The sequence below is a fragment of the Nelusetta ayraudi genome, unplaced genomic scaffold, assembly GCF_046127955.1.
Source record: "Nelusetta ayraudi isolate G7.1 ecotype Tasmania unplaced genomic scaffold, CSIRO-AGI_Nayr_v1 ptg000092l, whole genome shotgun sequence".
In the NCBI taxonomy this organism is placed as follows: Eukaryota; Metazoa; Chordata; class Actinopteri; order Tetraodontiformes; family Monacanthidae; genus Nelusetta; species Nelusetta ayraudi.
The window spans coordinates 4,854,047-4,870,725 of record NW_027466142.1 but is presented as its reverse complement, the minus strand read 5'-3'; the positions used below and the strand labels follow the sequence as shown (position 1 = coordinate 4,870,725).

General features: G+C 45.1%; 1 protein-coding gene across 1 annotated transcript in view; it reads left to right on the top strand.

The window, feature by feature from the left end:
* Positions 1 to 16,679, top strand: part of glt1d1 (glycosyltransferase 1 domain containing 1) — a 121,441-nt gene that overhangs the window by 83,704 nt on the left and 21,058 nt on the right. The window lies entirely within an intron of this gene.

The window sequence follows — 16,679 nt, the reverse complement described above, 5'->3', positions numbered from 1 at the left end:
ATGACCCAACCCACCTTCTGAGTATCAGTCCAAGGCCTCCCTCTTGGCCGAGAACCTCCCCAAAGGCCTTTTATCCCTTTATCCAAGCATAAGATCAGAATTCCAGATCAGGATTAAGGTCTGTGTCCGGACCAGTTCTATCAGATATCTATTGAAGCGTATCTCTCCCCGCTCGCTTTCTCTTCCAAAAGACTTTTCATCTCGTGTCCTCCTTCTCCTCTCCTCTGGAGATGAGTGACACATCAGAGATAGCCTTCAACTAATCCCATCCTTTATGCTCTCTGAGAGTAAGTTGCAAGCCTGTAGCCCTCTCCCACTTTATTTGTCATCGTTTGAAATCATGCTTAATGTCATGCTCGACCTAAGACGGAAGCGCGGCGCCTTTTTGAATTTCACTCAGCGATCTGCCTCTCAGAAACAGAGGAAACTTCAAACATCAAAGCGAGACAAGAGCTCTCCCAGTCAAGCTGTTGGTTATTCCTGGAGTCGCTCCAGGAAATAGTTGATGAATGCGCTGGCTGGCATCCCTGCCTTTCAAACTGCCATTGTTTTGTTTTGTTGTTGTTGTTGTTTTAGGTTGCTTTTGGGTTGTTGTTTTTTTGTTTTTTTTTAACACTTTTATCCCCTACTGCGTTGTCACGCTGAAGTCCCACTCAGCCTCACTGATGTCAGACCCGTTGTTGGAAGATGAAATAACGACGTCACCTGTGGCTATGTTTCGACGGTCCATATGGACGACTCGAGCAGCAGCACTCGGTTTAAACGAGAAACTGTCAGTTCCGTTTCCGCCGTCGCTAAAGACCGCCTCGTAAACTGTGCTCGCCGATTCGTCCAGCAGGTGGCAGCGAAGAGCTGACAGGCGCAGGGTGAGCCGCGTGTGGAGGGTGGAGAAGTATTCTCGGAGGTTCTCCTGACCTCCCGTTCCCCTCCGCTGCACGCACCCTGTCAGCACACAAGGCCTTATCTCTCCGCGACTGAACTAAGCCATTGACTGCACACTTGACCTTGTCATTATCTTGTACCTGGCTTTGTTTCCGCGCTCTTTTCACCCTTTTGTGTGTTTCCTGACTTTTGCTTTCTACGCTAGCAAGGAAAGATAAGGACAGTCTCTCTCTCTCTCTCTCTCTCTCTCTCTCTCTCTCTCTCTCTCTCTCTCTCTCTCCATACACACACACACACACACACACACACACACACACACACTTCTATCCTTCAGTCCCCTTTGTTTATGAAAGGAGCCTTGTGTTTATTCCAAAGTGAGGCCCTAACCGTGACCCTCTGTGGCCGTTTATCACCGTCACCGAGTCGCCTCTTTTGTAACACGGAGGAAGGACAAAAAGATTGCACTTTTTTACTCTGAGTACAAAGCATATTTAATGCTGTATACAGACGCCCTTCCTCCAAAACAGCGGAGGCGTACAATCAACTACAAAGAGACGGGAAGAGGCGGGTCACTCTTACCGGTTTTGTGCCGTGTGAAGACTTGAACGAGGGCAGTGGATGTTATTTCAGGAATGAGTGCGAACACGAGCGGTTAGGGCAGAGAACATTTTCAGGTGGTAACAGGAAATAATATTGGATGTGTGATGGAAAGGGCAGTAACATTCTGCGGCTATTCATTTTCCTCAAGCATCTTTAAAGTCAAATTTGTTGATTGTGTGGAGGTATCATACAGCTATGCTACAAAATATACAGTAATTGTGTAACAGTTGATTCAAATCTCTGTTAACTGTGAGAATCCAACCTTGTTCAGCATGTGGATTTCAACTCTCAATAGTCAAAGTCATTTAAATAAATTTGAGGAACATTCAAACGTAACAAATGATTTATTAGTAAAATTGTACTCGACATAGAGAAAAAAAAAACATGCAAATCTACTGTGACATGCATAGCAATACGCATTTGCATCAAATATGAGACTGGTACCGCTGACATATATTAATTTTGGCCACCAAAACATGCTTTGCAAACTTGACAAGGTAATCTTTAGCTGCCCCCGTGAATTGGTTTGGGACAAAGTTAACTTTAACCCACTGTTAAGCCTGCTACTGACCACATAGGTTATGCGGTCTTGTGGTCACATGCAACAATTTGCACCGGTGTTGCTTGACACGTTGTCAGCTACAAATACTCAACGGCTTAACTACCACTGGGAAAGTGCTCAAACCAGACAGGAGTGAGTTAGCTAATTACAGGCTCGCTTTGCTGACTGTGCTGAAGAAAAACAAACGGAAACAAACCAGCATAGCAGGTATTCAGGATGTCTGTTTGTTTGTTTTTTAACCAATAAAGCCAGTGCAAATGTGTTTTTCGTAACTAAACAAATTGAATTGAACAAACACTCTTAATTCTTTTTTTTTTTTTTTTTTTTTTATCAAATCCCAGTTGTGTATCTTCAGGAAGAAAAAAGATTTTAAGAACTTGACGTGCGACATTCAGACGGGCTGACAATGCTGTCATCTCTCTCATTGTATCTTCAAATGTTCTCACCAGTATTGAATTAGTGAATGGAACTGTTAAGATTTTTACTTTGGCAAGTTGCTACGCCTTTATTTTGAAGTCGCTTTTGGAATTACAATAGGCATATGCTAGCCATAAAGTCAGCCTCCATGTATCTGTCCATCAAAAGGTTCACTGACAGCACGAGGAGGGACGCTCGCCTTTGATTCTAATGCTAAGAGCATAATTTATGTAAGATGTTTGAATGGCTTTTTTGAGGGAGAATAGATTAAAGGGAGCTTCATGCTTAAGGAGTCAAAAAAAAAAGTGCAGGCAAAGCAGTGTTTTTAAGACCCCCGGGGATGCGCGAGAGTTGACGAACGGGGCGAGCGCAAGCGGTGATTAGCTCCCGACCATTTACTGCACTAACAAAACAGCGTGCCAATCACTGCCATCCCAAGAGTTTTTACCCTCTTTTCCGTAAATATGAAAGACCTTGGCCCGGCAGTGACTTCAAACGCGGCATCGGCAGGCCCCATACCAAGGCACGGTGGCTCCCTGAGCCCTTCCCTGCTGCACATCTCGCACCCCGGCTGACAAAAGCATCTCTAAGGTGGCATAATGAGACGCACCGCTCCTTTCAACTAACGTGTGAAGTGTGACATCCTCGGCCTTCTCGTGTCACGTGTTGACACAGCGGCCTGTGTGAGAAGAGTCGACCGGACAGTCCAGACGGCAACCCCCGCCCCCTCCTGTGCTCCCACCCTCACCCCCCCTTTTTTTGGACACTCGCTGCTGAGGGCAGCATCAAAGCCCCGCTAGTTCTTTAGGTCAACAGTCAGGCCTGTGTATACACATGCATAAACACACAAAAGTGATTCAAAGGGAAGGGGAGTTTTCCGCACAGCCCTCCCCCCCTCGTGGCTTCCTCAAGACTGTTTCTTGTGCGTCCAAGGCAAGGCCCGCAGCCAAGAACCTCAACAGATAACTCAATTTTGATTTGTGTTCTGTGGAAGCCGTTTATGGCAATCGGGGTTTTCTCTGTATTTCCCAGTCGGTTCTGTTCTTCGTAATGACTAATGAGCCAAAAGGGGGAAAATACTTTGCACGTCTTGCTCACATTTCAATTCCTGAAGCAGGTGTGTAAGAGAAGGAAGGGCAGTTATGTAAACTCCCACACACTGTCTTAACTTGGGAGTCATCCAGATTTTTTGTTTGTTTGTTTGTTTGTTTTTGCCTGTTAGAGGTTCAGCACCAAAATATTGGAGCAGTGAAGTAAGTATTCTTGACATGTTCATGTAGAATATAGTTTGTGGTTTTCAAAGTGGGGTCCACCAAGGGCCACTACGGGGGCAGCAGAAAATTGGAGAGAAGTAAGAAAAATGCAAATAAATAAATAATAGAATTGAATTATCTTTTAATTTTCATTGTTATCAAATATAATCCAATTATTGTTTAATCATTATTGGTAAAAGTAGTCCATAATGATATATCATATGATTGCCTGCTCGTCAAAAACTTTGATTTGTTCCTCCAGCTAGCCTAGCTAGTGCAAAACGGATGGGGTTATGATAAAGAGACTGAGGAGCCCAGCTGTGGAAGACACTGCTGCAAAAAAATTAAAAATAAAACTAAAAACTGACCAATTACAGTAATGAAATATGAGGCAGCATAATGGCCATGCCTATCAACATGTTAGTTGGCAGTTTTCTTATTACAAACAAATCATTGAACAGCAAATAAAAGTAAGAAAAAATAATCTAAAAGTTGATTTTTCTTTACATATTTTTTAACATTGTTTGTTAACTTGTGAACGGGGTCCCCAGCCAGAAGCTAATGCTGTTTGGGTGGCGATGTAGTGGAAACATTTTGAAACCCATAGAAATCCCCCCCAAAATTATTGATTTTAATACCAAAACAATGCCAATTCTCATCCGAGGCAAAACGTCATCAGGATAGCAAAACCAGTCCAACTGCCTCAACACAACCGTTAAACACTAAGATAAACTGAAATGGCCGAGAATCTTCACAAACAGCACCAATTCTGCTTCAGGCTTGTGATCTTTGTTTGTGCTAGCAAACACGTTTCACACACGCAAGGTCTGTGCCACACTACAATTTCCTCTCAGTAGGTGATCGGAGGACATCAAAGTTCCAGTCCTCTCCGGTCATTAACGACCTAAACTGTCAACTCAAAACCCAAATTGCTCATTAGGACTACATTCATATGAACATTACTGGTACTAGCTGAAAGAAATCCCCTTTGTAACAATTAGTTTTCATGTTCCCTGTCTGCTTACACAGTGTTACAGGAGGGCATTTATGGCCAATTGCAGCCAGTCTCCGGTGGGAATGGAGACCTGTCTTTAGCTAGCTAGCATTTGTCTTGGAAACACGTGAGTTTTTTTTGTTTTTGTTTTTTTCTAAAAGTGGGTGAGGGGGCAAGTTAAAAAAAATTCTCCTATCTTCCTGTCAGTCCAGAGCACTTCAGCCAGAGGAAACGATGTGAAACCTATTAGATAAATACTGTCATACTCGGCCCTTGTGACTGACTGTGTGTGTGCTGTTTTTTGGGTTTTTTTTAGGATGACAGCAGCATCACAGGATTAACATTTTTTTTATTTTGCTCTCATTTTGCCCTCAAGCGCTGCTACCCATCACCACTTTTAGGCCAATATCACAAATCATATGGCAGGGGAACCTCTTTTGTGAGCAGCCAAAAAGAAAAAGGGCCTTGGCTGGCTGGAGCCCTGCCCTTTGCTCCAATCAGCAGACAGCTTTTTTTTTTTTTTTTTGGTCAAATAAAGGAAACCTGGGCTGAGAATCCACCAGAGGCACATGAAATAGCATTCAACATGTCGCAACATGGAATCACACACACACACACACACACACGCACACACACACACACACACACACACACGCACACACCACAGCTGCATTCATATTCTCCCACCATTCATCACAAATCATGCCATAATACAATTGGACAGGTGGATTGATAATCTAATATGGCTTAGTTTCTTTCTTCTTTCTTCTTCTCCTCCTTTAATCCTCTTCCTCTCACTTCTCAAACAGTTTTAGCCGGAGCCCAAGGGTGTGAGCCATCCTGTTTTCCATGGCCGCTGAATTACCTCAGAGCGTGCAGTGCCGAGGCTGCTGCCAGCGAGGGAGGCGAGTATTGTTTTCGTGACAGAGATCAATGGGTGGGTGAATGTGCTTTAATTCTGCAGGAGCTCCTCTCCCAGGCTAATAAATGCAAGCCTCCCTGCTGACTGGGCTGTCGTGCTGAGCCCAGCGGGGGTCAAGCTTTTTGTGTTCCTGTGCCCAAATTATGGAACCATCAATACGCTCCCTGGAACCAGTCAATAGAAGCGAGCTTTGTGGCTGAGGGGAGACAAACTTCAAGGCTAATCAAAAAAAAAAAAAAAAGAGAGAGAGAGAGGGAGGGAGGGAGAGAGAGAGAGAGAGAGAGAGAGAGAGAGAGAGAGAGAGAGAGAGAGAGAGAAGAGCTAAGCTCTGACACATTTACCAAATAAGATCGAGATCAGAACAGAGATGTATTCCAACAAATTGTAAAAGGTCTCGCGTTGGTTATGCACAAAATACTGGGTGTGTCTCCCCGATGAGATGCATCCAGCCAAACCTGTTTTGTTTTTTTTGCGCGCTAGGTTAATAATTATTCACATGTTGTACATTCTTCCGCAGCAGGGAGCAGGTGGTTCGACTGCTTCCTAGCTTGAAAACACCAGGCTGCGTAGTCGTCGTTCCAGCGAAGGTCTGCAAAGGACAAAAGAAAGCGGAGCTTTGCAGAGCCAGTTTGCTTAACCGATGGGAGCAAAAGGAACCTTTTGGAATTAACACGCTTAATAAACGTGATTCACCCCCCCCCCCCACACACACACACACACACATGGATTCTCGATTCTTTTTGGACGACTTCAATACAAAATGCGGCATTTGCGTTGACGGGGTTGTGACACACTTTTCTCGCGACGACGCCTGATAACACAATGAGGAAGAAAAAAAAAAAAAACTCCGCTCTGTTTCCATACTGTCTTGCCGCCGCTCGTAGCATCAAGTGAATTATTGAGTATCCCGGCTTCAAAAAGCCTGTAAAAACTCCGGCCTCCACCCAAATCTCAAACTTTTTTTTCCTCCCCCCCATCGTCCCTTTTCTCCTCCCTCTTTTATTTTTGTTGGCTTCCCCCCCCCCGAACATCAAGTTGTCTCTGGAATTTTCAAACGGCCTGAAAAATAAGAGTTTCCCCCCAGCTCGCGATGCGCGCTCAAAGGGCGCCTTCCTCAGATGTGCCACCTTGCAGCGTGGCAGTGGCTGTGCAGGAGCGGGATCATTCAGATATGCTAATGAATCAGCGGGGTAGCTCCGAGCGCGGCTTAGCCCGCTTTAAAAGACAGCTGCCTGCTCCCTTTTCTTCTCGTGGCCCGCTCTCCACCTCCACCGTCTCCCTTCTTCCCTCGCTGCGCCCCAATACTTGGAGTTTTGATAAACCCTGAAACACTTTCCGCTAATTAGACAAGATAGCGCAATTAGACGGACGCGTGTAAATCCAGGTCGTGAAACATGCAGGACAAAGGGGGGAGGGGGAGTAGTTCAGGGGTTTTCGGGCGGGTACGGCGGCTGGGGCAGAGTCACCGCGGCGTAATGATATCATGGGTGCGGATAATGCGGCCCATGCCCGCCGGCCCCTCCCCCCACCCCTTGGTAAAGTGGCCCTCTGTGTGTCACAGTGTTGGCTGCCGCCCGGCGCCTCAGTCCCACACTCTCCCGGGCTATCTATTCTCCCTGGCCAGAGTCATGCTGCGCAGGAATCCTGGGTGATTGGGTTTCTTTCAAGGGCCTTATAGTCAGTCATAAATCGGAGGGGGATCCTGCCCGGCCCCTCGCTCTCGCCCCCTAACCCTGGCTCCAGCTGGCAGGGGACGATTGTTGGTGTGCCGAGGTCATTGCGGGGTCGCTCTCTGTGGCGCTTCTTAACTCTCCCCTGCCCCCCCTCCCCCCCAACCCTCCCGCCACCCGCCCCCCTGCCTAATTTTTTTTTCTCTACCCTCTCTTCCCCAATACCCCCCACCCCCCTTTTCTCCCTGTCTCCTGGCTGAGGTTGCTAGGGCTTGGTATTTGCTTTTTAAGACCATGTTGTAATTACAGAGAGAGAAGCTCTGCTCCCCTTCGCCGCCTCCGGCTCCCTCTTCTCATTTTTTATCACTGATGATTGGTGGTTAAGAAGCTATACTGGGGCCATCTCAGCAACCCACCAACAACCCCCCCACCCCCCCACCCCACAACCCCCCACAACGGGCTTTTTGTGCTCCGTCTTCCCCGGGCACACACAGAACTGATTCATTCACATCTCCGAACCTTTACAGAAGTAGAAAAAGACCAGGGTGGCCTCCACACCAGTTGAACTTCAAGCAAGGGGAATGGAGACAGGAGTCAGCAACAGAGAGAAAATGGCTTAAGGCTGCATGACTGCAGATATTTCCATATTCCATTTGAACATTTTTCCACTGCAAAAAAACAAAAGAAAACAGAAAAACAATCTGACACGTCATTTGCATAGACTTCTTTTTTTTTGTATCTTATCTTCACAATTCTGTTTTTGTTTTTGTTCTTTCTTCATTTGAGCAGCAAGCAGTGCCAAAGTTGAAAAATCAACAGCACCAATTAGCAAGAAACTACAAAATGTCAATGGGAACGAAAAGGCCATACTTTTCACGACGGGCAGAGGCTAAATCATCCTCTAAGTGAGAGAGATGATGAATCACTGTAAATCCTCTCCACGTTTTATTGCTGCCTGATATATGATGACAAATCAGATGAAAGCGCTGTTGTGCCACACGTTATGTTTAGACGTTCCTAAAAGTGTTTCCAGGTTTGGCATTAAATTAGGTTCAGCTAAATTCTGTGTGCGACATGAATTAGATCTAATAATCTATGGACCTGTCGGAATTTCAACATGGAAATAGTCACAGATTATTGGGGTAACTGATCACACGCAGTCTAACTCAATCACAACAACACTTTTGGCTGGTATTTGCTGTTTTTTGGTAAAGTGCACCACATCAGAGACCATTAGACCCAGCGCCAAATGGCTGTTGTGGTAGCGTGGCACCCACCACCACTCACTCACCAGCTACATCTGGAGCCATAAAATAGAGATCAAAATATGAAAATGAAAACAATGCTGCAGTGATATACAAACTAGTGAAAATTGCAAAAGGAAAATGTAAGATCTAAAATCCCTGCAAAGAAGAGAGCACAATATCTCAAATTATTCACAATAATTTCAAATAATTTAGGAAGAAATCCATTTGTAAACTTAAACTTAGACATATCACCGCAGCTCAAAGAGTCTCCAGGACAGAGGCGGAGAGGGTGCACCCTCAGTACCCAGTGCGAGGGGTAGAACCGTTTGCCACTAAATGATTATGTCCACATCACAAATCCTTTGCAGTGAGCAAATCATTTGATGCTATGCAGGGGCTTGTCTTCTCCCCAGCACACTTCAAAGCTGAGGGGACTAAAATATCACAACGAGCACAGCGTATGGCTGTGGAGGCACGGCTTTGTCTCTTATGTGTCGTGGAAAAGTGCCACGAACAAAGCATTGTTCTCCATGAAATGGGATCCAGGCTCGGAAGGGGCCATTGTTCTATTTCCAGTTTGCTTGAATCTCCTCTGTTGCACGCTGGCTCCTCGCAACACCGTTCTGACTTCTGACAAACAGCATCTGCACGAGGGACGCAATTTCCTCCCATGAGGCAGATGGGAACAAACCCAGTGTAATCACTTCAAATAAACAGGATGCCACTAATTGTTTACCCTGTCAATTGAAGTTTGTCCCCTGGTATTCAACGAGGAACTTGATTAATCGTTTGAATGATTTGACTCATTTGCTGCCAGTGAGGAGAGATGAATTGCCTGGCAAGTAACAAATCACTGGTTGAAGTGCTCTATAGAGGCCAGGCCTATTCATATAACTATAGATGGTTAATCCACTTACACTGCAGTGCTGCTATAACCACGTGAGCGCAGACAGCTGAAGTAAAAGCACCTTGGGTTGCGTTCAAGGGAACCCTATAGAGACTCAAACTAGCAATGCAAGTACAACAGACATCTGCCTTTTTCATGTTCCAAAAACAATACAATACAATCTTCTTTACCTACTCAGTCTTCAATATAATTCAAGTATTTGAACATAGTTGGACATCAGCTTTCATTAAATACATAAATAATGGTAACGTTGTGCAGCATGCTAATGTGACCTAAAAAGCTTAGACAAGGTTTACCAGCCAGGCGCCATGGATCTTAACATTAGATTAAAGATTAAAGGCCGACCGATTGTCACATCCTGGAGGACGTCAAATTCGTCCTCCACGTTTGACGCAACCAATGAGGGAGCTTTAAGAAGCAGCAATGTCACACTCGGTAATCAAGGACAAAAGTCAGATTGGATGAGAAAAGCGAATTTTGAGCAAAGCTCGATTAGGTTGTGCATGGAAACACAGTGACTGCATGATCTAACTCCTCCCCTCCTCCCAAGCCCATCCCTAAAAACTGAGCACCAAGCAGGGAGGCAATGGGTACCCCTTTTATCGTCTTTGGTCGAACCCTCAAGCTTTCCCTCTCAGGGCAGACACTCTACCACCAGGCCAGGCTCGGCTAGACAATAGCCAATCAAACTGTGTTAAGTTACAATTAAAGAATCACACTCCAAACACGACGATGCACCAGCTGGTTGATGTGACAAAAAAAACGCTGTCAGGCCTAGTGTTCCCAAGGACATATCCAGCAAATGTTTGATATTTCAAGTTAAAAAATGTAATTTGATTAATAGCCATGCTTGTTTACAAAACATTTATTAATGTATTTTAATGAAAATCCAAATCCAAACATTGTGAAATAAAATTAAGAGAGGGTGTGCAGGGGTCTCAGCTGCGATTTACAAGTTTAGTCTAAAAACCAGTGGAGCTGCATAGGAATTTACTTTGAAAAAAAAGGAGATACAGGTAATGATGTCACTGCGATGTGTGGTAATTTTGTCCTTCGTGTACTACAAAAAAAGCAGCTTGGGTACGTAGCAACAAAGAACATCCCGTATGTGTCAGGCTGAGACTCACAATGAATTCAATATTGTTCAAGGCTTCTGTTGTGCACCATCTTGTCTAAACTATTTGCACCCTTTTGGTGCTTGGCCTGTAATGGTTTAAGGATAGTGTAGCGTTACCAGAGACCTCCTCACAGCCTGAGGCAAAATTTTGCAAAATGGCCTTCCTACCTCACCCATGAGTTATGTAAACCGTTTAACAGTCCTAGACACAGCTGTCACTTCAGTTTTCTGCTGTGATCATTTCTCTGAAAAACAGCAGTTGACAAAATAAACAGAGGTATTTTGTTTTGGTTCCGTTCCTGATTTGGCGCAGAGCTTGTGAGAATTAGACTGTGACTCTGATTTTTCTGCAACTCTGGAGGTACTTTGTCAGTACTGGATGCCTAACAAAGACTGTATGTACTGTATGTCTAAGGCAATTTCATTAACACAACTGCCGCTCACTGGTTAGTATCTCTTTTTCAGGACATTTTTTGTAAATCCCAGGGATGGTTGTGAAAATCCCAGCAGGTCAGGTGTTTGCAAGACAACCATGCCACATCCAAAGTCACTTGAATCCCTTTCTTCCCCATTCTGATGAGTCGTCAAGTCACCGAAATGCACTGAGTTGCTGGCATGTGCTTGGTTGATTAGTTACTTGTGTTAACAAGCAATTGAAATGTTGAGAAGGCCTTGTTGGAAGTCAGGGCCTATATATATATATATATATATATATATGTGTATATATATATATATATATATATATATATATATATATATATATATATATATATATATATATATATACATATATATATATATATATATGTACATGTATATAAGGATCTAGATGATAGACGATCCATTATCTTCACAAAGTTTCAAACCACACCGCAGCACTTTTCACAAAGCAGTGACAATTTCCTTGGCAGACATGGCAACAAATGCACGTAGTCATCAGCTCAGCGCAAAATGTCAACAGACATAAACAAACCCCCCCAAGCATCAGAACAAACAATCATTAGAGAGAGAGAGAGCGAGAAAGAGAGAGAGAGAGAGAGAGAGAGCAAGCGGAGAACTGTGCCAAACTGAGGATGTACGTCCACTCGTGTGTTGTCAAGCAGGTTAACAACCGGTGCCGCGCTCGCATCACAAGGGCTGGATGAAAGGGCCGAGCGTGGAGGTGCTAATGGAGACATCCTGAAGCAGGAGCGGCAGCCTGTCTGTCAACACACGTGGAGGAAGAGCAGGTGAGAGAGAGCAAGACCGACACTTGAAATGCAGAGGGATGTCCAGACAGACAGACAGAGAGAGAGAGAGAGGGAGAGAGAGGGAGAGAGAGAGAGGGAGGGAGCCGTGGTCATGACAGCACGTCTTATTGGAGATGGAGGGGGGTGGGGGGGAAGGGTGTCAGTCACAGAGGAGGGGAGATGGGGGGGAGTCATTACAGGGCTGGGGGAGGGTGGAGGCGGAGGGGGAAGAGCCGGTGTTGTCTTTCACTCCTGCCGCTCTGTTTGAAATACAATGAAGTGTCACCCTGTTTAGACAGCTAACAGCCAGCTCGCTCTCAAGCCAGACTGTCAACAGCGCTCAGCACTCGAGAGTTTTGTTTATCCCCTGGTTCCTCTCAGGTGAATGTAGGCCTCTCCAAGTCAGGTGGGAATTTTATTGTGAAACTATTAAAATGCCCTGGGGGTCTTTCTTGGGAGGTTTGGATGGTTTATCGCAGGTTGAAGGGAGGAGGAGTCATATTCCTCCGGTGTTTCCTGTTTACTTCTTTCAACAAGCAGTGTTTTTCCATGTCTGCGCTGTTGCTTTTTGGGAATTCTAGGTTTAAATGGAGATTTGGACCCTTACACATGGGGTGGTCTAAACACAGGTATGGTCACATGGAATTCGTGACACAAAAAATATGGAACGCTGATGTTAATAGCGTTCCAAGTTACTCTAATCTTAGAAGTCGATGAGGTATAAAGAGAGAAATAGAAATGTAAAGAGAAAAAAAACCCCAATTCATTCCGAACTTCTTCCTGGTGACAACCTTTAAGCCCATAAATGGTACCAGACAGAGCTGGTCAGTAGAACGCACTCATTTTAAGGATGTGTTACAGCGCCTCAACAGGCCCGGAGTATATACTACAGCGGTTTCAGTCATCTTCAGTGGCCAGGCCAAACCACACAGCCAGCACCTCCAGATCTGTCCACTCTGAATCCCAGTTTAAAAAGTTGTGGTTTTGGACACCTGTTTGGTCTGGACAGTCAGCCTGGTTTGGTCAGGATGGTATTTCACTTTTCCCGGTTTGTTAAGGACAAGTTTTACTCATCTCACATATATACCAGAAAAATGTAATGTGTCAGTCGGTGTCTTATTATGGAGTAACCCACAAGGGGCACCCTCGTTCACACTTGAGTATAAATGCAACCTGTCAGGGTGAGTTTGTGCTGGGCTCCTTGGTTCTCTTGTTGCGTTGTTCCCATAACTAGGTTAGGTAACACATGTTTTTGGTGCAAAAACGTCAACTGCATTCATGCAATAGACCTGACGTGGCTCTGATAATATTGTTTCTCACATTTGGAATATTATGCTGCTCTCAATGTTTAATTTTTGTACCTTGAACAAACTATTTTCTAATCAGCTAGTAGTTGTTTTGACAGTATTTTACTGAACAGGTGCAAGATCTCTGCTTCCTTTCTTAAGGGCAGCATTGTGAACAATAGTGCTATAAGCAATGAGGTTCCTTGCTTTTATAGGTCAAATCAATTTGAATATTCAACTTAACTTAAACTTAACATTGAGAGTCATGTCACTGACATGTATTCTGTGACGCAACAGTGTATTTCTCAAATATGTTTTAAGTAAAATACACAAATAATCAAAAATTATACAGGAAAAGATGTTGGTTTTCTTGGTTTCTCCATCAGCTCTACTCTAGTTTTTGAAGTCCTTTTTCTCAGAAAAAGATCCAATATGTACTGCAACATTCATATGTGCTGCTGTGACAAGACAGAGCAAAAGAGAATAGGAATAGAGCGGGAGGAATCGAGAGTTTCCACAATAGCATGTGTTGTTTAATTGTAGGAAATACATCCCTTCTCCCTAAGACACAGTTTGGAATGCTGGGTAGACACACACACACACACACACACGCACACACAAAAAAACCAAACCAAAGTTTATCAAACGGCATGTATGAAACTTGCATGTCAAAGAAGGACGACTTTTGAGTGACAGCGCTGGATAACTCACCGGCTCCCTGTTCCATCACACAGGAGGCACTGATGGGAAACCACTTGGCAGAGGGTTCGACATCAAGGCCGAGGACACCTCTTGAACACCAAATCGCAGAGAAGTCAAACAGCTATTGCACTTGCTCAGCGCGTCTGGAGATGAAAACAACCATATTTGTAACTGGGTCTCGTTGACAAGGACCGAAAAGGCAAATTTCTTTTATTGTTAGTTTTTTCTTTTCTTTTCTTTCTTTCTGTTTACACTTAAGGCCCTACGTGTTTTTGTCACCGCATCGCGATCCTGTTGTGGCTTCAGTTTGTCACGGACTATAAGTGACCGGCCTTCCAAACTAAACCAATGAATGAATGAGCGATTTCTTGCTGGAACAAAAGAAAAAAAAAAGAGAAGAGCAAAAATCACAACCAGGCAGCAACGCCCGTGTTCTGCAGAGGAAGAGTGACAAGTTATTTAGTGCTGTTTTGATATTTGAGCCCGAGGAATTCCAGCGCATACAGTGATCCCTCTGTGTGAGGTGGAAGCTTCACAGATGAGGTAAGACCGCTCACAGCTATGAAACAATATCTGAAACAGATTAAAAGACATTTTCCTCAGCTTGATTCATGTAGCTTTTTTTCTTTTTTTTTTTTGGCTCACCCAGGTGTTGCGCCACACAACAAAAGGCTGAGAAAAAAAAAAAAAAAAAAAAATGTAGAGTCGCATTTGTTTTGGGAGGTGCAAAAAAACAAGAGAGCACTGTCTCTGTTTTGCTTTGGGATATTTTTTTTTCTTCTCTGCCCGTTGCCAAAATCTCCAGCGTTCATTGACAGATGGTTTAGATTTTTATCAGGCTTTTTCCTCCCTCTGACATTTTTTGTTTTCCCGCCACAGTGTTCCGGACAAAGGCCGATGTGCGAGACACAAACATGAGAGGAATTACATCAGAACCAGACAAACACTTCTCGTCTGCGGCGTCTGACTGTTCCAGCTCGTCTCCGAACCTGCATCAGGTCTCACTCCGAGGCCCGTCAAAATCCCGCCGCGGACTTCAAACGCCGCAGCGGGCAGCTCCGCTCGTCCCGCCGCACCTCGTCAGCAACCTGCCGCGCAAGTGCGGCGACGGTAAATTACTCGTAATTACCGAGGTCTGAGCAACCGCGTCGCACAAAGGCGTTTTGTTTGTTTTTGCTGTTGTGTCACACGTTGGGAACGTCGCATCCGAGCTCGCGCAGTCTCTAATTAAAGCCGGCACCGTTTCCATCACGCAGCCGTCTCCCGCGCAGCGCCGCGGAAACTTCATCTGCGCCGGATTGTTGGTGCTCCAGCCGAACATGAAAGCAAATCAGGCACAGACGGGGAAATGTTTGCGGAAAGGCGCTCGCTGGCGTGCCCGCGAATCTAAAGGCACATCAGAGGGGCGGAATTCACACGAGGCAGAGGTGGGAAGTAACCAAGTACAAATGCCTCGTTACTGCACTTAAAGGTCCAGTGTGTAAAATTTCGAGGAAAGCAAGCCTGACAGGCCTTCTTAAAAAATGGCAGCGCATGATGGCAGCTAACTGGGAGCAAGACCCTTATAGTATTGCTCTATGTGTATTCTTGTATGTATAAGAATCATTCTAAGGGCAGGAAAACCAAATTTCTTGTATTGTACTGCGAGTATTTATGAGCAGTATGTTAAGCTTCTACCAAGTTAAAAATCATAAATCAAGCCACATTTCACACACTGGACCTTTAAGATCTGTTTGTAGGACTAGGTGTTGCTATCCATTAATAGATATACCTAAGGCACCGATGAGACACTTTGGCTTTCGAGTGAGAGATGGCATCCTTTGGGTTATCAAGTGGGCGGCCTCCTTCACTAGTGTTTCGCTGATGAACCCACAACACTTCTGGAGGTTTCAGCAGTGAGTCCCAGCGTCCCAGGCTCACTCCCATCAGCCATCAGTCACTTGGAGGCCCAGGTCAAGTCCTTCCTCTTGATCCACGGCCACTGACTCCCCTTTTCAGCAGCCATGAAGATTCTTAACTGCCTGCCTGTGGGCCTTCCCTCGCACTCCCATCTCCCTGAGTAGCCTGGATGTTGAGGTGGCTATGAATCCTCTGCAGCCTACTTCCACTGTGCGTACCTTCACATGCCAGCCTTGTTGTTGGGCATCTGCTGCGAGTTCAGAATACCTCAGCCTCTTTGGCTCGTAAGCCTCCTCCACTGCACCCTCCCAGGGTACCGTGAGCTCTACGATGAAGACGAGCTTGGGTGAGGAAGACCACAGAACGAGGTCTGGTCGCAGGTTGGGGGATGCGATCTCAGGTGGAGAGCCGAGTTTTTTTGTCTAGGTCAACCAGCATCTTCCAGTCCTGTGCTCTGCCCAGCTGCCCAATGTTCGCTCTGCAGGTGGTGAGGCTGGCTTGGCCCTCCCGGACAAAAAGCGTTGGCTGCCAATGGGATGACTGAGGAGGAAGGGCGTTCGCGTATGTTCCTTGGCTTTCCAACACTGCTGCAAGACACCTCAGCACCTGGTTGTGCCGCCAGGTGTAACGGTTTTGGGTGAGGCTGGTCTTGCATCCCTCCAAGATGTACACATATACACGTATACATTTTACCTGCATCTGTACTTTACTTCTTACTTTAACTCCTTAGATTTGTACACAAATATCTGAAGTGGAAGTACTTGAACTATGCCGTTGTGTAGTTGAATATAAAAGTGAAGGGTATTTTAGAGGGAGATCATTTACTTTACCCAAGTACTTCGGTTTTGGGGGTCACTGTTTAGTATTTCAGTACAGAGAAAAATAAAAAATGCAGTAATTGACCTTGGTGATTGTTATTAAAAGTGTCAACAGCCAATAATGGTTGACTAGTCGCAACTATGACTGATCACAGGTTGTGCTGCAGTTGAAAA